General features: G+C 47.9%; 14 non-coding genes across 14 annotated transcripts; all 14 read right to left on the bottom strand.

The window, feature by feature from the left end:
- Window positions 1-207: 207 nt before the first annotated feature.
- LOC142715869 (U2 spliceosomal RNA) lies at window positions 208-398 on the bottom strand. The gene has a single exon (XR_012871192.1). It is a non-coding gene; the product is annotated as a U2 spliceosomal RNA (small nuclear RNA).
- A 1,292-nt stretch (window positions 399-1,690) lies between these two features.
- On the bottom strand, window positions 1,691-1,881 carry LOC142715868 (U2 spliceosomal RNA). Its single transcript, XR_012871191.1, has one exon. It is a non-coding gene; the product is annotated as a U2 spliceosomal RNA (small nuclear RNA).
- A 1,284-nt stretch (window positions 1,882-3,165) lies between these two features.
- Window positions 3,166-3,356, bottom strand: LOC142715867 (U2 spliceosomal RNA). The gene has a single exon (XR_012871190.1). It is a non-coding gene; the product is annotated as a U2 spliceosomal RNA (small nuclear RNA).
- A 1,284-nt stretch (window positions 3,357-4,640) lies between these two features.
- Window positions 4,641-4,831, bottom strand: LOC142715866 (U2 spliceosomal RNA). Its single transcript, XR_012871189.1, has one exon. It is a non-coding gene; the product is annotated as a U2 spliceosomal RNA (small nuclear RNA).
- A 1,292-nt stretch (window positions 4,832-6,123) lies between these two features.
- LOC142715864 (U2 spliceosomal RNA) lies at window positions 6,124-6,314 on the bottom strand. Its single transcript, XR_012871187.1, has one exon. It is a non-coding gene; the product is annotated as a U2 spliceosomal RNA (small nuclear RNA).
- Window positions 6,315-7,596: 1,282 nt separating this feature from the next.
- On the bottom strand, window positions 7,597-7,787 carry LOC142715863 (U2 spliceosomal RNA). The gene has a single exon (XR_012871186.1). It is a non-coding gene; the product is annotated as a U2 spliceosomal RNA (small nuclear RNA).
- Window positions 7,788-9,070: 1,283 nt separating this feature from the next.
- Window positions 9,071-9,261, bottom strand: LOC142715861 (U2 spliceosomal RNA). The gene has a single exon (XR_012871185.1). It is a non-coding gene; the product is annotated as a U2 spliceosomal RNA (small nuclear RNA).
- A 1,272-nt stretch (window positions 9,262-10,533) lies between these two features.
- LOC142715841 (U2 spliceosomal RNA) lies at window positions 10,534-10,724 on the bottom strand. Its single transcript, XR_012871166.1, has one exon. It is a non-coding gene; the product is annotated as a U2 spliceosomal RNA (small nuclear RNA).
- A 1,292-nt stretch (window positions 10,725-12,016) lies between these two features.
- LOC142715860 (U2 spliceosomal RNA) lies at window positions 12,017-12,207 on the bottom strand. The gene has a single exon (XR_012871184.1). It is a non-coding gene; the product is annotated as a U2 spliceosomal RNA (small nuclear RNA).
- A 1,296-nt stretch (window positions 12,208-13,503) lies between these two features.
- LOC142715859 (U2 spliceosomal RNA) lies at window positions 13,504-13,694 on the bottom strand. Its single transcript, XR_012871183.1, has one exon. It is a non-coding gene; the product is annotated as a U2 spliceosomal RNA (small nuclear RNA).
- A 1,280-nt stretch (window positions 13,695-14,974) lies between these two features.
- Window positions 14,975-15,165, bottom strand: LOC142715858 (U2 spliceosomal RNA). The gene has a single exon (XR_012871182.1). It is a non-coding gene; the product is annotated as a U2 spliceosomal RNA (small nuclear RNA).
- Window positions 15,166-16,445: 1,280 nt separating this feature from the next.
- Window positions 16,446-16,636, bottom strand: LOC142715857 (U2 spliceosomal RNA). The gene has a single exon (XR_012871181.1). It is a non-coding gene; the product is annotated as a U2 spliceosomal RNA (small nuclear RNA).
- A 1,284-nt stretch (window positions 16,637-17,920) lies between these two features.
- On the bottom strand, window positions 17,921-18,111 carry LOC142715856 (U2 spliceosomal RNA). Its single transcript, XR_012871180.1, has one exon. It is a non-coding gene; the product is annotated as a U2 spliceosomal RNA (small nuclear RNA).
- A 1,296-nt stretch (window positions 18,112-19,407) lies between these two features.
- Window positions 19,408-19,598, bottom strand: LOC142715855 (U2 spliceosomal RNA). Its single transcript, XR_012871179.1, has one exon. It is a non-coding gene; the product is annotated as a U2 spliceosomal RNA (small nuclear RNA).
- Window positions 19,599-20,060: the final 462 nt, after the last annotated feature.

Here is a 20,060-nt window from a genome sequence, read left to right as displayed (position 1 = left end):
CCGGAAACACAGAAACACAGACGACACACAACAAGAGGTGGCAATCTATTCATTAATTGCATTTAATCAATGAGCTCATTATCACTCATGCATTGTCCAACAGGTGTTGAAATAATGGGATTAAAAGGGGAGATCCCTTCAGAAAGACAGAAACAATAGCAAAGACAAAAAACACTTTTGGAATCTGCTTTTAGTCAACACATAAGGAAAGGGTGCACCGGTCCTGGAAATACTGCAATACCAGGTCAATGCGTGGAGTGGACAGAGCAAGCTCTATTTCCATCTCCCTGTTCTAAAAATCCATTTAATATATGGTCCCCAGATAGGGGACGTATCAGATATTAAACTGATAAGAACAGATACTACACTTGATCTTAGCCAAAAGGCCGAGAAGCGATAACCCGAACGGGCCGCGCGTTGCCCGAGCCTGCCCGATACTGCTGTTCAGCCGTTGCAGCGATTCAGCCTACTTCTAGGCAATTCCATGGGGCCCTGCAGGCTCACACACTCACAGCTACACGGGAGGTGAATAAAGGCCGGAGAGGAAGCCAGACAGGATTTGCTTCTTTTGCTTGCACCACAATGCAGTGCTGAAAGAGGAGGAATCTACATAAAAACGCCTTCCTGGCAACGCCCAAATGCCCTGCTGCCATGCAGATAAACACTGGCAGCGGCAGCAAGTGCATGCCCACAGCCACCCCTTGTTCCTTCACACCTTGTATCAGCTGTAATCCAGTCCAGTCCAGTGCTGCCTGCTGAGCAGCACTGACCAACACTGCCTGGGCCCAGGCTTTTATCTCTGAGGCCCCATTATGATGTCAGAAAGCTGGCTCTGGAATCCTGAGGGCTCCACTATGACACGTGCAAAGTTCCGTCTGAACTTTATATAAGACGGTGAGGCTCAGTCAGTCACTCAGTGTTGCCTGAGAGGGCAACACTGCAACAGCCGGCCGCCAGGCTGTCTTTTTTTTGCACAGCTAGTTGCCTCCAGGAGGCCACAAGAGGGAGACAAGGGACTGCAAAATGGAAAATAGGCATCCACCAACTTTACAGACAACTTCTCCTTGCTCCTACAACCTCCATCCTTGCACAGTTTGTTATTCTTCTAGGTAACATAGTAACAAATCCAAATTGCTGCTCTCTTTGTAGGCAAGCAAGGCTTTGTTGCAACTGCAATTCTTACTTCTTCTTGAAATGTAGGGACGACAGTACATTCCATCACATCCATCTAGTGTACACAGGTAGGTCCATTGTGGCGGGCAGGCGAGCGGGCGGGCTGCTTTATTGGCTGTTTGCTGTTCCCCTACTCCACTCCACTATTTGACTGTTGTGCTGCATCAATCAATCAATCAATCAATCAATCAATCAATCAATCAATCAATCAATCAATCAGTGGCTGGCTCAGGTGCAGCTCTTTAACTTACCTAAAAGGGAGGGTGGAGAGAAGACAAGGAAGGTGAATGAGGTGTTCCAATGTGAAATGCCGGAAACACAGAAACACAGACGACACACAACAAGAGGTGGCAATCTATTCATTAATTGCATTTAATCAATGAGCTCATTATCACTCATGCATTGTCCAACAGGTGTTGAAATAATGGGATTAAAAGGGGAGATCCCTTCAGAAAGACAGAAACAATAGCAAAGACAAAAAACACTTTTGGAATCTGCTTTTAGTCAACACATAAGGAAAGGGTGCACCGGTCCTGGAAATACTGCAATACCAGGTCAATGCGTGGAGTGGACAGAGCAAGCTCTATTTCCATCTCCCTGTTCTAAAAATCCATTTAATATATGGTCCCCAGATAGGGGACGTATCAGATATTAAACTGATAAGAACAGATACTACACTTGATCTTAGCCAAAAGGCCGAGAAGCGATAACCCGAACGGGCCGCGCGTTGCCCGAGCCTGCCCGATACTGCTGTTCAGCCCTTGCAGCGATTCAGCCTACTTCTAGGCAATTCCATGGGGCCCTGCAGGCTCACACACTCACAGCTACACGGGAGGTGAATAAAGGCCGGAGAGGAAGCCAGACAGGATTTGCTTCTTTTGCTTGCACCACAATGCAGTGCTGAAAGAGGAGGAATCTACATAAAAACGCCTTCCTGGCAACGCCCAAATGCCCTGCTGCCATGCAGATAAACACTGGCAGCGGCAGCAAGTGCATGCCCACAGCCACCCCTTGTTCCTTCACACCTTGTATCAGCTGTAATCCAGTCCAGTCCAGTGCTGCCTGCTGAGCAGCACTGACCAACACTGCCTGGGCCCAGGCTTTTATCTCTGAGGCCCCATTATGATGTCAGAAAGCTGGCTCTGGAATCCTGAGGGCTCCACTATGACACGTGCAAAGTTCCGTCTGAACTTTATATAAGACGGTGAGGCTCAGTCAGTCACTCAGTGTTGCCTGAGAGGGCAACACTGCAACAGCCGGCCGGCTGTCTTTTTTTTGCACAGCTAGTTGCCTCCAGGAGGCCACAAGAGGGAGACAAGGGACTGCAAAATGGAAAATAGGCATCCACCAACTTTACAGACAACTTCTCCTTGCTCCTACAACCTCCATCCTTGCACAGTTTGTTATTCTTCTAGGTAACATAGTAACAAATCCAAATTGCTGCTCTCTTTGTAGGCAAGCAAGGCTTTGTTGCAACTGCAATTCTTACTTCTTCTTGAAATGTAGGGACGACAGTACATTCCATCACATCCATCTAGTGTACACAGGTAGGTCCATTGTGGCGGGCAGGCGAGCGGGCGGGCTGCTTTATTGGCTGTTTGCTGTTCCCCTACTCCACTCCACTATTTGACTGTTGTGCTGCATCAATCAATCAATCAATCAATCAATCAATCAATCAATCAATCAATCAATCAGTGGCTGGCTCAGGTGCAGCTCTTTAACTTACCTAAAAGGGAGGGCGGAGAGAAGACAAGGAAGGTGAATGAGGTGTTCCAATGTGAAATGCCGGAAACACAGAAACACAGACGACACACAACAAGAGGTGGCAATCTATTCATTAATTGCATTTAATCAATGAGCTCATTATCACTCATGCATTGTCCAACAGGTGTTGAAATAATGGGATTAAAAGGGGAGATCCCTTCAGAAAGACAGAAACAATAGCAAAGACAAAAAACACTTTTGGAATCTGCTTTTAGTCAACACATAAGGAAAGGGTGCACCGGTCCTGGAAATACTGCAATACCAGGTCAATGCGTGGAGTGGACAGAGCAAGCTCTATTTCCATCTCCCTGTTCTAAAAATCCATTTAATATATGGTCCCCAGATAGGGGACGTATCAGATATTAAACTGATAAGAACAGATACTACACTTGATCTTAGCCAAAAGGCCGAGAAGCGATAACCCGAACGGGCCGCGCGTTGCCCGAGCCTGCCCGATACTGCTGTTCAGCCCTTGCAGCGATTCAGCCTACTTCTAGGCAATTCCATGGGGCCCTGCAGGCTCACACACTCACAGCTACACGGGAGGTGAATAAAGGCCGGAGAGGAAGCCAGACAGGATTTGCTTCTTTTGCTTGCACCACAATGCAGTGCTGAAAGAGGAGGAATCTACATAAAAACGCCTTCCTGGCAACGCCCAAATGCCCTGCTGCCATGCAGATAAACACTGGCAGCGGCAGCAAGTGCATGCCCACAGCCACCCCTTGTTCCTTCACACCTTGTATCAGCTGTAATCCAGTCCAGTCCAGTGCTGCCTGCTGAGCAGCACTGACCAACACTGCCTGGGCCCAGGCTTTTATCTCTGAGGCCCCATTATGATGTCAGAAAGCTGGCTCTGGAATCCTGAGGGCTCCACTATGACACGTGCAAAGTTCCGTCTGAACTTTATATAAGACGGTGAGGCTCAGTCAGTCACTCAGTGTTGCCTGAGAGGGCAACACTGCAACAGCCGGCCGCCAGGCTGTCTTTTTTTTGCACAGCTAGTTGCCTCCAGGAGGCCACAAGAGGGAGACAAGGGACTGCAAAATGGAAAATAGGCATCCACCAACTTTACAGACATCTTCTCCTTGCTCCTACAACCTCCATCCTTGCACAGTTTGTTATTCTTCTAGGTAACATAGTAACAAATCCAAATTGCTGCTCTCTTTGTAGGCAAGCAAGGCTTTGTTGCAACTGCAATTCTTACTTCTTCTTGAAATGTAGGGACGACAGTACATTCCATCACATCCATCTAGTGTACACAGGTAGGTCCATTGTGGCGGGCAGGCGAGCGGGCGGGCTGCTTTATTGGCTGTTTGCTGTTCCCCTACTCCACTCCACTATTTGACTGTTGTGCTGCATCAATCAATCAATCAATCAATCAATCAATCAATCAATCAATCAATCAGTGGCTGGCTCAGGTGCAGCTCTTTAACTTACCTAAAAGGGAGGGCGGAGAGAAGACAAGGAAGGTGAATGAGGTGTTCCAATGTGAAATGCCGGAAACACAGAAACACAGACGACACACAACAAGAGGTGGCAATCTATTCATTAATTGCATTTAATCAATGAGCTCATTATCACTCATGCATTGTCCAACAGGTGTTGAAATAATGGGATTAAAAGGGGAGATCCCTTCAGAAAGACAGAAACAATAGCAAAGACAAAAAACACTTTTGGAATCTGCTTTTAGTCAACACATAAGGAAAGGGTGCACCGGTCCTGGAAATACTGCAATACCAGGTCAATGCGTGGAGTGGACAGAGCAAGCTCTATTTCCATCTCCCTGTTCTAAAAATCCATTTAATATATGGTCCCCAGATAGGGGACGTATCAGATATTAAACTGATAAGAACAGATACTACACTTGATCTTAGCCAAAAGGCCGAGAAGCGATAACCCGAACGGGCCGCGCGTTGCCCGAGCCTGCCCGATACTGCTGTTCAGCCCTTGCAGCGATTCAGCCTACTTCTAGGCAATTCCATGGGGCCCTGCAGGCTCACACACTCACAGCTACACGGGAGGTGAATAAAGGCCGGAGAGGAAGCCAGACAGGATTTGCTTCTTTTGCTTGCACCACAATGCAGTGCTGAAAGAGGAGGAATCTACATAAAAACGCCTTCCTGGCAACGCCCAAATGCCCTGCTGCCATGCAGATAAACACTGGCAGCGGCAGCAAGTGCATGCCCACAGCCACCCCTTGTTCCTTCACACCTTGTATCAGCTGTAATCCAGTCCAGTCCAGTGCTGCCTGCTGAGCAGCACTGACCAACACTGCCTGGGCCCAGGCTTTTATCTCTGAGGCCCCATTATGATGTCAGAAAGCTGGCTCTGGAATCCTGAGGGCTCCACTATGACACGTGCAAAGTTCCGTCTGAACTTTATATAAGACGGTGAGGCTCAGTCAGTCACTCAGTGTTGCCTGAGAGGGCAACACTGCAACAGCCGGCCGCCAGGCTGTCTTTTTTTTGCACAGCTAGTTGCCTCCAGGAGGCCACAAGAGGGAGACAAGGGACTGCAAAATGGAAAATAGGCATCCACCAACTTTACAGACAACTTCTCCTTGCTCCTACAACCTCCATCCTTGCACAGTTTGTTATTCTTCTAGGTAACATAGTAACAAATCCAAATTGCTGCTCTCTTTGTAGGCAAGCAAGGCTTTGTTGCAACTGCAATTCTTACTTCTTCTTGAAATGTAGGGACGACAGTACATTCCATCACATCCATCTAGTGTACACAGGTAGGTCCATTGTGGCGGGCAGGCGAGCGGGCGGGCTGCTTTATTGGCTGTTTGCTGTTCCCCTACTCCACTCCACTATTTGACTGTTGTGCTGCATCAATCAATCAATCAATCAATCAATCAATCAATCAATCAATCAATCAATCAATCAGTGGCTGGCTCAGGTGCAGCTCTTTAACTTACCTAAAAGGGAGGGCGGAGAGAAGACAAGGAAGGTGAATGAGGTGTTCCAATGTGAAATGCCGGAAACACAGAAACACAGACGACACACAACAAGAGGTGGCAATCTATTCATTAATTGCATTTAATCAATGAGCTCATTATCACTCATGCATTGTCCAACAGGTGTTGAAATAATGGGATTAAAAGGGGAGATCCCTTCAGAAAGACAGAAACAATAGCAAAGACAAAAAACACTTTTGGAATCTGCTTTTAGTCAACACATAAGGAAAGGGTGCACCGGTCCTGGAAATACTGCAATACCAGGTCAATGCGTGGAGTGGACAGAGCAAGCTCTATTTCCATCTCCCTGTTCTAAAAATCCATTTAATATATGGTCCCCAGATAGGGGACGTATCAGATATTAAACTGATAAGAACAGATACTACACTTGATCTTAGCCAAAAGGCCGAGAAGCGATAACCCGAACGGGCCGCGCGTTGCCCGAGCCTGCCCGATACTGCTGTTCAGCCCTTGCAGCGATTCAGCCTACTTCTAGGCAATTCCATGGGGCCCTGCAGGCTCACACACTCACAGCTACACGGGAGGTGAATAAAGGCCGGAGAGGAAGCCAGACAGGATTTGCTTCTTTTGCTTGCACCACAATGCAGTGCTGAAAGAGGAGGAATCTACATAAAAACGCCTTCCTGGCAACGCCCAAATGCCCTGCTGCCATGCAGATAAACACTGGCAGCGGCAGCAAGTGCATGCCCACAGCCACCCCTTGTTCCTTCACACCTTGTATCAGCTGTAATCCAGTCCAGTCCAGTGCTGCCTGCTGAGCAGCACTGACCAACACTGCCTGGGCCCAGGCTTTTATCTCTGAGGCCCCATTATGATGTCAGAAAGCTGGCTCTGGAATCCTGAGGGCTCCACTATGACACGTGCAAAGTTCCGTCTGAACTTTATATAAGACGGTGAGGCTCAGTCAGTCACTCAGTGTTGCCTGAGAGGGCAACACTGCAACAGCCGGCCGCCAGGCTGTCTTTTTTTTGCACAGCTAGTTGCCTCCAGGAGGCCACAAGAGGGAGACAAGGGACTGCAAAATGGAAAATAGGCATCCACCAACTTTACAGACATCTTCTCCTTGCTCCTACAACCTCCATCCTTGCACAGTTTGTTATTCTTCTAGGTAACATAGTAACAAATCCAAATTGCTGCTCTCTTTGTAGGCAAGCAAGGCTTTGTTGCAACTGCAATTCTTACTTCTTCTTGAAATGTAGGGACGACAGTACATTCCATCACATCCATCTAGTGTACACAGGTAGGTCCATTGTGGCGGGCAGGCGAGCGGGCGGGCTGCTTTATTGGCTGTTTGCTGTTCCCCTACTCCACTCCACTATTTGACTGTTGTGCATGCAATCAATCAATCAATCAATCAATCAATCAATCAATCAATCAATCAGTGGCTGGCTCAGGTGCAGCTCTTTAACTTACCTAAAAGGGAGGGCGGAGAGAAGACAAGGAAGGTGAATGAGGTGTTCCAATGTGAAATGCCGGAAACACAGAAACACAGACGACACACAACAAGAGGTGGCAATCTATTCATTAATTGCATTTAATCAATGAGCTCATTATCACTCATGCATTGTCCAACAGGTGTTGAAATAATGGGATTAAAAGGGGAGATCCCTTCAGAAAGACAGAAACAATAGCAAAGACAAAAAACACTTTTGGAATCTGCTTTTAGTCAACACATAAGGAAAGGGTGCACCGGTCCTGGAAATACTGCAATACCAGGTCAATGCGTGGAGTGGACAGAGCAAGCTCTATTTCCATCTCCCTGTTCTAAAAATCCATTTAATATATGGTCCCCAGATAGGGGACGTATCAGATATTAAACTGATAAGAACAGATACTACACTTGATCTTAGCCAAAAGGCCGAGAAGCGATAACCCGAACGGGCCGCGCGTTGCCCGAGCCTGCCCGATACTGCTGTTCAGCCCTTGCAGCGATTCAGCCTACTTCTAGGCAATTCCATGGGGCCCTGCAGGCTCACACACTCACAGCTACACGGGAGGTGAATAAAGGCCGGAGAGGAAGCCAGACAGGATTTGCTTCTTTTGCTTGCACCACAATGCAGTGCTGAAAGAGGAGGAATCTACATAAAAACGCCTTCCTGGCAACGCCCAAATGCCCTGCTGCCATGCAGATAAACACTGGCAGCGGCAGCAAGTGCATGCCCACAGCCACCCCTTGTTCCTTCACACCTTGTATCAGCTGTAATCCAGTCCAGTCCAGTGCTGCCTGCTGAGCAGCACTGACCAACACTGCCTGGGCCCAGGCTTTTATCTCTGAGGCCCCATTATGATGTCAGAAAGCTGGCTCTGGAATCCTGAGGGCTCCACTATGACACGTGCAAAGTTCCGTCTGAACTTTATATAAGACGGTGAGGCTCAGTCAGTCACTCAGTGTTGCCTGAGAGGGCAACACTGCAACAGCCGGCCGCCAGGCTGTCTTTTTTTTGCACAGCTAGTTGCCTCCAGGAGGCCACAAGAGGGAGACAAGGGACTGCAAAATGGAAAATAGGCATCCACCAACTTTACAGACAACTTCTCCTTGCTCCTACAACCTCCATCCTTGCACAGTTTGTTATTCTTCTAGGTAACATAGTAACAAATCCAAATTGCTGCTCTCTTTGTAGGCAAGCAAGGCTTTGTTGCAACTGCAATTCTTACTTCTTCTTGAAATGTAGGGACGACAGTACATTCCATCACATCCATCTAGTGTACACAGGTAGGTCCATTGTGGCGGGCAGGCGAGCGGGCGGGCTGCTTTATTGGCTGTTTGCTGTTCCCCTACTCCACTCCACTATTTGACTGTTGTGCTGCATCAATCAATCAATCAATCAATCAATCAATCAATCAATCAATCAATCAGTGGCTGGCTCAGGTGCAGCTCTTTAACTTACCTAAAGGGAGGGCGGAGAGAAGACAAGGAAGGTGAATGAGGTGTTCCAATGTGAAATGCCGGAAACACAGAAACACAGACGACACACAACAAGAGGTGGCAATCTATTCATTAATTGCATTTAATCAATGAGCTCATTATCACTCATGCATTGTCCAACAGGTGTTGAAATAATGGGATTAAAAGGGGAGATCCCTTCAGAAAGACAGAAACAATAGCAAAGACAAAAAACACTTTTGGAATCTGCTTTTAGTCAACACATAAGGAAAGGGTGCACCGGTCCTGGAAATACTGCAATACCAGGTCAATGCGTGGAGTGGACAGAGCAAGCTCTATTTCCATCTCCCTGTTCTAAAAATCCATTTAATATATGGTCCCCAGATAGGGGACGTATCAGATATTAAACTGATAAGAACAGATACTACACTTGATCTTAGCCAAAAGGCCGAGAAGCGATAACCCGAACGGGCCGCGCGTTGCCCGAGCCTGCCCGATACTGCTGTTCAGCCCTTGCAGCGATTCAGCCTACTTCTAGGCAATTCCATGGGGCCCTGCAGGCTCACACACTCACAGCTACACGGGAGGTGAATAAAGGCCGGAGAGGAAGCCAGACAGGATTTGCTTCTTTTGCTTGCACCACAATGCAGTGCTGAAAGAGGAGGAATCTACATAAAAACGCCGTCCTGGCAACGCCCAAATGCCCTGCTGCCATGCAGATAAACACTGGCAGCGGCAGCAAGTGCATGCCCACAGCCACCCCTTGTTCCTTCACACCTTGTATCAGCTGTAATCCAGTCCAGTCCAGTGCTGCCTGCTGAGCAGCACTGACCAACACTGCCTGGGCCCAGGCTTTTATCTCTGAGGCCCCATTATGATGTCAGAAAGCTGGCTCTGGAATCCTGAGGGCTCCACTATGACACGTGCAAAGTTCCGTCTGAACTTTATATAAGACGGTGAGGCTCAGTCAGTCACTCAGTGTTGCCTGAGAGGGCAACACTGCAACAGCCGGCCGCCAGGCTGTCTTTTTTTTGCACAGCTAGTTGCCTCCAGGAGGCCACAAGAGGGAGACAAGGGACTGCAAAATGGAAAATAGGCATCCACCAACTTTACAGACAACTTCTCCTTGCTCCTACAACCTCCATCCTTGCACAGTTTGTTATTCTTCTAGGTAACATAGTAACAAATCCAAATTGCTGCTCTCTTTGTAGGCAAGCAAGGCTTTGTTGCAACTGCAATTCTTACTTCTTCTTGAAATGTAGGGACGACAGTACATTCCATCACATCCATCTAGTGTACACAGGTAGGTCCATTGTGGCGGGCAGGCGAGCGGGCGGGCTGCTTTATTGGCTGTTTGCTGTTCCCCTACTCCACTCCACTATTTGACTGTTGTGCTGCATCAATCAATCAATCAATCAATCAATCAATCAATCAGTGGCTGGCTCAGGTGCAGCTCTTTAACTTACCTAAAAGGGAGGGCGGAGAGAAGACAAGGAAGGTGAATGAGGTGTTCCAATGTGAAATGCCGGAAACACAGAAACACAGACGACACACAACAAGAGGTGGCAATCTATTCATTAATTGCATTTAATCAATGAGCTCATTATCACTCATGCATTGTCCAACAGGTGTTGAAATAATGGGATTAAAAGGGGAGATCCCTTCAGAAAGACAGAAACAATAGCAAAGACAAAAAACACTTTTGGAATCTGCTTTTAGTCAACACATAAGGAAAGGGTGCACCGGTCCTGGAAATACTGCAATATCAGGTCAATGCGTGGAGTGGACAGAGCAAGCTCTATTTCCATCTCCCTGTTCTAAAAATCCATTTAATATATGGTCCCCAGATAGGGGACGTATCAGATATTAAACTGATAAGAACAGATACTACACTTGATCTTAGCCAAAAGGCCGAGAAGCGATAACCCGAACGGGCCGCGCGTTGCCCGAGCCTGCCCGATACTGCTGTTCAGCCCTTGCAGCGATTCAGCCTACTTCTAGGCAATTCCATGGGGCCCTGCAGGCTCACACACTCACAGCTACACGGGAGGTGAATAAAGGCCGGAGAGGAAGCCAGACAGGATTTGCTTCTTTTGCTTGCACCACAATGCAGTGCTGAAAGAGGAGGAATCTACATAAAAACGCCTTCCTGGCAACGCCCAAATGCCCTGCTGCCATGCAGATAAACACTGGCAGCGGCAGCAAGTGCATGCCCACAGCCACCCCTTGTTCCTTCACACCTTGTATCAGCTGTAATCCAGTCCAGTCCAGTGCTGCCTGCTGAGCAGCACTGACCAACACTGCCTGGGCCCAGGCTTTTATCTCTGAGGCCCCATTATGATGTCAGAAAGCTGGCTCTGGAATCCTGAGGGCTCCACTATGACACGTGCAAAGTTCCGTCTGAACTTTATATAAGACGGTGAGGCTCAGTCAGTCACTCAGTGTTGCCTGAGAGGGCAACACTGCAACAGCCGGCCGCCAGGCTGTCTTTTTTTTGCACAGCTAGTTGCCTCCAGGAGGCCACAAGAGGGAGACAAGGGACTGCAAAATGGAAAATAGGCATCCACCAACTTTACAGACAACTTCTCCTTGCTCCTACAACCTCCATCCTTGCACAGTTTGTTATTCTTCTAGGTAACATAGTAACAAATCCAAATTGCTGCTCTCTTTGTAGGCAAGCAAGGCTTTGTTGCAACTGCAATTCTTACTTCTTCTTGAAATGTAGGGACGACAGTACATTCCATCACATCCATCTAGTGTACACAGGTAGGTCCATTGTGGCGGGCAGGCGAGCGGGCGGGCTGCTTTATTGGCTGTTTGCTGTTCCCCTACTCCACTCCACTATTTGACTGTTGTGCTGCATCAATCAATCAATCAATCAATCAATCAATCAATCAATCAATCAATCAATCAATCAGTGGCTGGCTCAGGTGCAGCTCTTTAACTTACCTAAAAGGGAGGGCGGAGAGAAGACAAGGAAGGTGAATGAGGTGTTCCAATGTGAAATGCCGGAAACACAGAAACACAGACGACACACAACAAGAGGTGGCAATCTATTCATTAATTGCATTTAATCAATGAGCTCATTATCACTCATGCATTGTCCAACAGGTGTTGAAATAATGGGATTAAAAGGGGAGATCCCTTCAGAAAGACAGAAACAATAGCAAAGACAAAAAACACTTTTGGAATCTGCTTTTAGTCAACACATAAGGAAAGGGTGCACCGGTCCTGGAAATACTGCAATACCAGGTCAATGCGTGGAGTGGACAGAGCAAGCTCTATTTCCATCTCCCTGTTCTAAAAATCCATTTAATATATGGTCCCCAGATAGGGGACGTATCAGATATTAAACTGATAAGAACAGATACTACACTTGATCTTAGCCAAAAGGCCGAGAAGCGATAACCCGAACGGGCCGCGCGTTGCCCGAGCCTGCCCGATACTGCTGTTCAGCCCTTGCAGCGATTCAGCCTACTTCTAGGCAATTCCATGGGGCCCTGCAGGCTCACACACTCACAGCTACACGGGAGGTGAATAAAGGCCGGAGAGGAAGCCAGACAGGATTTGCTTCTTTTGCTTGCACCACAATGCAGTGCTGAAAGAGGAGGAATCTACATAAAAACGCCTTCCTGGCAACGCCCAAATGCCCTGCTGCCATGCAGATAAACACTGGCAGCGGCAGCAAGTGCATGCCCACAGCCACCCCTTGTTCCTTCACACCTTGTATCAGCTGTAATCCAGTCCAGTCCAGTGCTGCCTGCTGAGCAGCACTGACCAACACTGCCTGGGCCCAGGCTTTTATCTCTGAGGCCCCATTATGATGTCAGAAAGCTGGCTCTGGAATCCTGAGGGCTCCACTATGACACGTGCAAAGTTCCGTCTGAACTTTATATAAGACGGTGAGGCTCAGTCAGTCACTCAGTGTTGCCTGAGAGGGCAACACTGCAACAGCCGGCCGCCAGGCTGTCTTTTTTTTGCACAGCTAGTTGCCTCCAGGAGGCCACAAGAGGGAGACAAGGGACTGCAAAATGGAAAATAGGCATCCACCAACTTTACAGACAACTTCTCCTTGCTCCTACAACCTCCATCCTTGCACAGTTTGTTATTCTTCTAGGTAACATAGTAACAAATCCAAATTGCTGCTCTCTTTGTAGGCAAGCAAGGCTTTGTTGCAACTGCAATTCTTACTTCTTCTTGAAATGTAGGGACGACAGTACATTCCATCACATCCATCTAGTGTACACAGGTAGGTCCATTGTGGCGGGCAGGCGAGCGGGCGGGCTGCTTTATTGGCTGTTTGCTGTTCCCCTACTCCACTCCACTATTTGACTGTTGTGCTGCATCAATCAATCAATCAATCAATCAATCAATCAATCAATCAATCAATCAATCAATCAATCAGTGGCTGGCTCAGGTGCAGCTCTTTAACTTACCTAAAAGGGAGGGCGGAGAGAAGACAAGGAAGGTGAATGAGGTGTTCCAATGTGAAATGCCGGAAACACAGAAACACAGACGACACACAACAAGAGGTGGCAATCTATTCATTAATTGCATTTAATCAATGAGCTCATTATCACTCATGCATTGTCCAACAGGTGTTGAAATAATGGGATTAAAAGGGGAGATCCCTTCAGAAAGACAGAAACAATAGCAAAGACAAAAAACACTTTTGGAATCTGCTTTTAGTCAACACATAAGGAAAGGGTGCACCGGTCCTGGAAATACTGCAATACCAGGTCAATGCGTGGAGTGGACAGAGCAAGCTCTATTTCCATCTCCCTGTTCTAAAAATCCATTTAATATATGGTCCCCAGATAGGGGACGTATCAGATATTAAACTGATAAGAACAGATACTACACTTGATCTTAGCCAAAAGGCCGAGAAGCGATAACCCGAACGGGCCGCGCGTTGCCCGAGCCTGCCCGATACTGCTGTTCAGCCCTTGCAGCGATTCAGCCTACTTCTAGGCAATTCCATGGGGCCCTGCAGGCTCACACACTCACAGCTACACGGGAGGTGAATAAAGGCCGGAGAGGAAGCCAGACAGGATTTGCTTCTTTTGCTTGCACCACAATGCAGTGCTGAAAGAGGAGGAATCTACATAAAAACGCCTTCCTGGCAACGCCCAAATGCCCTGCTGCCATGCAGATAAACACTGGCAGCGGCAGCAAGTGCATGCCCACAGCCACCCCTTGTTCCTTCACACCTTGTATCAGCTGTAATCCAGTCCAGTCCAGTGCTGCCTGCTGAGCAGCACTGACCAACACTGCCTGGGCCCAGGCTTTTATCTCTGAGGCCCCATTATGATGTCAGAAAGCTGGCTCTGGAATCCTGAGGGCTCCACTATGACACGTGCAAAGTTCCGTCTGAACTTTATATAAGACGGTGAGGCTCAGTCAGTCCCTCAGTGTTGCCTGAGAGGGCAACACTGCAACAGCCGGCCGCCAGGCTGTCTTTTTTTTGCACAGCTAGTTGCCTCCAGGAGGCCACAAGAGGGAGACAAGGGACTGCAAAATGGAAAATAGGCATCCACCAACTTTACAGACAACTTCTCCTTGCTCCTACAACCTCCATCCTTGCACAGTTTGTTATTCTTCTAGGTAACATAGTAACAAATCCAAATTGCTGCTCTCTTTGTAGGCAAGCAAGGCTTTGTTGCAACTGCAATTCTTACTTCTTCTTGAAATGTAGGGACGACAGTACATTCCATCACATCCATCTAGTGTACACAGGTAGGTCCATTGTGGCGGGCAGGCGAGCGGGCGGGCTGCTTTATTGGCTGTTTGCTGTTCCCCTACTCCACTCCACTATTTGACTGTTGTGCTGCATCAATCAATCAATCAATCAATCAATCAATCAATCAATCAATCAGTGGCTGGCTCAGGTGCAGCTCTTTAACTTACCTAAAAGGGAGGGCGGAGAGAAGACAAGGAAGGTGAATGAGGTGTTCCAATGTGAAATGCCGGAAACACAGAAACACAGACGACACACAACAAGAGGTGGCAATCTATTCATTAATTGCATTTAATCAATGAGCTCATTATCACTCATGCATTGTCCAACAGGTGTTGAAATAATGGGATTAAAAGGGGAGATCCCTTCAGAAAGACAGAAACAATAGCAAAGACAAAAAACACTTTTGGAATCTGCTTTTAGTCAACACATAAGGAAAGGGTGCACCGGTCCTGGAAATACTGCAATACCAGGTCAATGCGTGGAGTGGACAGAGCAAGCTCTATTTCCATCTCCCTGTTCTAAAAATCCATTTAATATATGGTCCCCAGATAGGGGACGTATCAGATATTAAACTGATAAGAACAGATACTACACTTGATCTTAGCCAAAAGGCCGAGAAGCGATAACCCGAACGGGCCGCGCGTTGCCCGAGCCTGCCCGATACTGCTGTTCAGCCCTTGCAGCGATTCAGCCTACTTCTAGGCAATTCCATGGGGCCCTGCAGGCTCACACACTCACAGCTACACGGGAGGTGAATAAAGGCCGGAGAGGAAGCCAGACAGGATTTGCTTCTTTTGCTTGCACCACAATGCAGTGCTGAAAGAGGAGGAATCTACATAAAAACGCCTTCCTGGCAACGCCCAAATGCCCTGCTGCCATGCAGATAAACACTGGCAGCGGCAGCAAGTGCATGCCCACAGCCACCCCTTGTTCCTTCACACCTTGTATCAGCTGTAATCCAGTCCAGTCCAGTGCTGCCTGCTGAGCAGCACTGACCAACACTGCCTGGGCTCAGGCTTTTATCTCTGAGGCCCCATTATGATGTCAGAAAGCTGGCTCTGGAATCCTGAGGGCTCCACTATGACACGTGCAAAGTTCCGTCTGAACTTTATATAAGACGGTGAGGCTCAGTCAGTCACTCAGTGTTGCCTGAGAGGGCAACACTGCAACAGCCGGCCGCCAGGCTGTCTTTTTTTTGCACAGCTAGTTGCCTCCAGGAGGCCACAAGAGGGAGACAAGGGACTGCAAAATGGAAAATAGGCATCCACCAACTTTACAGACAACTTCTCCTTGCTCCTACAACCTCCATCCTTGCACAGTTTGTTATTCTTCTAGGTAACATAGTAACAAATCCAAATTGCTGCTCTCTTTGTAGGCAAGCAAGGCTTTGTTGCAACTGCAATTCTTACTTCTTCTTGAAATGTAGGGACGACAGTACATTCCATCACATCCATCTAGTGTACACAGGTAGGTCCATTGTGGCGGGCAGGCGAGCGGGCGGGCTGCTTTATTGGCTGTTTGCTGTTCCCCTACTCCACTCCACTATTTGACTGTTGTGCTGCATCAATCAATCAATCAATCAATCAATCAATCAATCAATCAATCAGTGGCTGGCTCAGGTGCAGCTCTTTAACTTACCTAAAAGGGAGGGCGGAGAGAAGACAAGGAAGGTGAATGAGGTGTTCCAATGTGAAATGCCGGAAACACAGAAACACAGACGACACACAACAAGAGGTGGCAATCTATTCATTAATTGCATTTAATCAATGAGCTCATTATCACTCATGCATTGTCCAACAGGTGTTGAAATAATGGGATTAAAAGGGGAGATCCCTTCAGAAAGACAGAAACAATAGCAAAGACAAAAAACACTTTTGGAATCTGCTTTTAGTCAACACATAAGGAAAGGGTGCACCGGTCCTGGAAATACTGCAATACCAGGTCAATGCGTGGAGTGGACAGAGCAAGCTCTATTTCCATCTCCCTGTTCTAAAAATCCATTTAATATATGGTCCCCAGATAGGGGACGTATCAGATATTAAACTGATAAGAACAGATACTACACTTGATCTTAGCCAAAAGGCCGAGAAGCGATAACCCGAACGGGCCGCGCGTTGCCCGAGCCTGCCCGATACTGCTGTTCAGCCCTTGCAGCGATTCAGCCTACTTCTAGGCAATTCCATGGGGCCCTGCAGGCTCACACACTCACAGCTACACGGGAGGTGAATAAAGGCCGGAGAGGAAGCCAGACAGGATTTGCTTCTTTTGCTTGCACCACAATGCAGTGCTGAAAGAGGAGGAATCTACATAAAAACGCCTTCCTGGCAACGCCCAAATGCCCTGCTGCCATGCAGATAAACACTGGCAGCGGCAGCAAGTGCATGCCCACAGCCACCCCTTGTTCCTTCACACCTTGTATCAGCTGTAATCCAGTCCAGTCCAGTGCTGCCTGCTGAGCAGCACTGACCAACACTGCCTGGGCCCAGGCTTTTATCTCTGAGGCCCCATTATGATGTCAGAAAGCTGGCTCTGGAATCCTGAGGGCTCCACTATGACACGTGCAAAGTTCCGTCTGAACTTTATATAAGACGGTGAGGCTCAGTCAGTCACTCAGTGTTGCCTGAGAGGGCAACACTGCAACAGCCGGCCGCCAGGCTGTCTTTTTTTTGCACAGCTAGTTGCCTCCAGGAGGCCACAAGAGGGAGACAAGGGACTGCAAAATGGAAAATAGGCATCCACCAACTTTACAGACAACTTCTCCTTGCTCCTACAACCTCCATCCTTGCACAGTTTGTTATTCTTCTAGGTAACATAGTAACAAATCCAAATTGCTGCTCTCTTTGTAGGCAAGCAAGGCTTTGTTGCAACTGCAATTCTTACTTCTTCTTGAAATGTAGGGACGACAGTACATTCCATCACATCCATCTAGTGTACACAGGTAGGTCCATTGTGGCGGGCAGGCGAGCGGGCGGGCTGCTTTATTGGCTGTTTGCTGTTCCCCTACTCCACTCCACTATTTGACTGTTGTGCTGCATCAATCAATCAATCAATCAATCAATCAATCAATCAATCAATCAATCAGTGGCTGGCTCAGGTGCAGCTCTTTAACTTACCTAAAAGGGAGGGCGGAGAGAAGACAAGGAAGGTGAATGAGGTGTTCCAATGTGAAATGCCGGAAACACAGAAACACAGACGACACACAACAAGAGGTGGCAATCTATTCATTAATTGCATTTAATCAATGAGCTCATTATCACTCATGCATTGTCCAACAGGTGTTGAAATAATGGGATTAAAAGGGGAGATCCCTTCAGAAAGACAGAAACAATAGCAAAGACAAAAAACACTTTTGGAATCTGCTTTTAGTCAACACATAAGGAAAGGGTGCACCGGTCCTGGAAATACTGCAATACCAGGTCAATGCGTGGAGTGGACAGAGCAAGCTCTATTTCCATCTCCCTGTTCTAAAAATCCATTTAATATATGGTCCCCAGATAGGGGACGTATCAGATATTAAACTGATAAGAACAGATACTACACTTGATCTTAGCCAAAAGGCCGAGAAGCGATAACCCGAACGGGCCGCGCGTTGCCCGAGCCTGCCCGATACTGCTGTTCAGCCCTTGCAGCGATTCAGCCTACTTCTAGGCAATTCCATGGGGCCCTGCAGGCTCACACACTCACAGCTACACGGGAGGTGAATAAAGGCCGGAGAGGAAGCCAGACAGGATTTGCTTCTTTTGCTTGCACCACAATGCAGTGCTGAAAGAGGAGGAATCTACATAAAAACGCCTTCCTGGCAACGCCCAAATGCCCTGCTGCCATGCAGATAAACACTGGCAGCGGCAGCAAGTGCATGCCCACAGCCACCCCTTGTTCCTTCACACCTTGTATCAGCTGTAATCCAGTCCAGTCCAGTGCTGCCTGCTGAGCAGCACTGACCAACACTGCCTGGGCCCAGGCTTTTATCTCTGAGGCCCCATTATGATGTCAGAAAGCTGGCTCTGGAATCCTGAGGGCTCCACTATGACACGTGCAAAGTTCCGTCTGAACTTTATATAAGACGGTGAGGCTCAGTCAGTCACTCAGTGTTGCCTGAGAGGGCAACACTGCAACAGCCGGCCGCCAGGCTGTCTTTTTTTTGCACAGCTAGTTGCCTCCAGGAGGCCACAAGAGGGAGACAAGGGACTGCAAAATGGAAAATAGGCATCCACCAACTTTACAGACAACTTCTCCTTGCTCCTACAACCTCCATCCTTGCACAGTTTGTTATTCTTCTAGGTAACATAGTAACAAATCCAAATTGCTGCTCTCTTTGTAGGCAAGCAAGGCTTTGTTGCAACTGCAATTCTTACTTCTTCTTGAAATGTAGGGACGACAGTACATTCCATCACATCCATCTAGTGTACACAGGTAGGTCCATTGTGGCGGGCAGGCGAGCGGGCGGGCTGCTTTATTGGCTGTTTGCTGTTCCCCTACTCCACTCCACTATTTGACTGTTGTGCTGCATCAATCAATCAATCAATCAATCAATCAATCAATCAATCAATCAATCAATCAATCAATCAGTGGCTGGCTCAGGTGCAGCTCTTTAACTTACCTAAAAGGGAGGGCGGAGAGAAGACAAGGAAGGTGAATGAGGTGTTCCAATGTGAAATGCCGGAAACACAGAAACACAGACGACACACAACAAGAGGTGGCAATCTATTCATTAATTGCATTTAATCAATGAGCTCATTATCACTCATGCATTGTCCAACAGGTGTTGAAATAATGGGATTAAAAGGGGAGATCCCTTCAGAAAGACAGAAACAATAGCAAAGACAAAAAACACTTTTGGAATCTGCTTTTAGTCAACACATAAGGAAAGGGTGCACCGGTCCTGGAAATACTGCAATACCAGGTCAATGCGTGGAGTGGACAGAGCAAGCTCTATTTCCATCTCCCTGTTCTAAAAATCCATTTAATATATGGTCCCCAGATAGGGGACGTATCAGATATTAAACTGATAAGAACAGATACTACACTTGATCTTAGCCAAAAGGCCGAGAAGCGATAACCCGAACGGGCCGCGCGTTGCCCGAGCCTGCCCGATACTGCTGTTCAGCCCTTGCAGCGATTCAGCCTACTTCTAGGCAATTCCATGGGGCCCTGCAGGCTCACACACTCACAGCTACACGGGAGGTGAATAAAGGCCGGAGAGGAAGCCAGACAGGATTTGCTTCTTTTGCTTGCACCACAATGCAGTGCTGAAAGAGGAGGAATCTACATAAAAACGCCTTCCTGGCAACGCCCAAATGCCCTGCTGCCATGCAGATAAACACTGGCAGCGGCAGCAAGTGCATGCCCACAGCCACCCCTTGTTCCTTCACACCTTGTATCAGCTGTAATCCAGTCCAGTCCAGTGCTGCCTGCTGAGCAGCACTGACCAACACTGCCTGGGCCCAGGCTTTTATCTCTGAGGCCCCATTATGATGTCAGAAAGCTGGCTCTGGAATCCTGAGGGCTCCACTATGACA

The sequence above is a fragment of the Rhinoderma darwinii genome, unplaced genomic scaffold (genome assembly GCF_050947455.1).
Source record: "Rhinoderma darwinii isolate aRhiDar2 unplaced genomic scaffold, aRhiDar2.hap1 Scaffold_4456, whole genome shotgun sequence".
In the NCBI taxonomy this organism is placed as follows: domain Eukaryota; kingdom Metazoa; phylum Chordata; class Amphibia; order Anura; family Rhinodermatidae; genus Rhinoderma; species Rhinoderma darwinii.
This window is presented reverse-complemented; position numbering and strand designations above follow the sequence as displayed.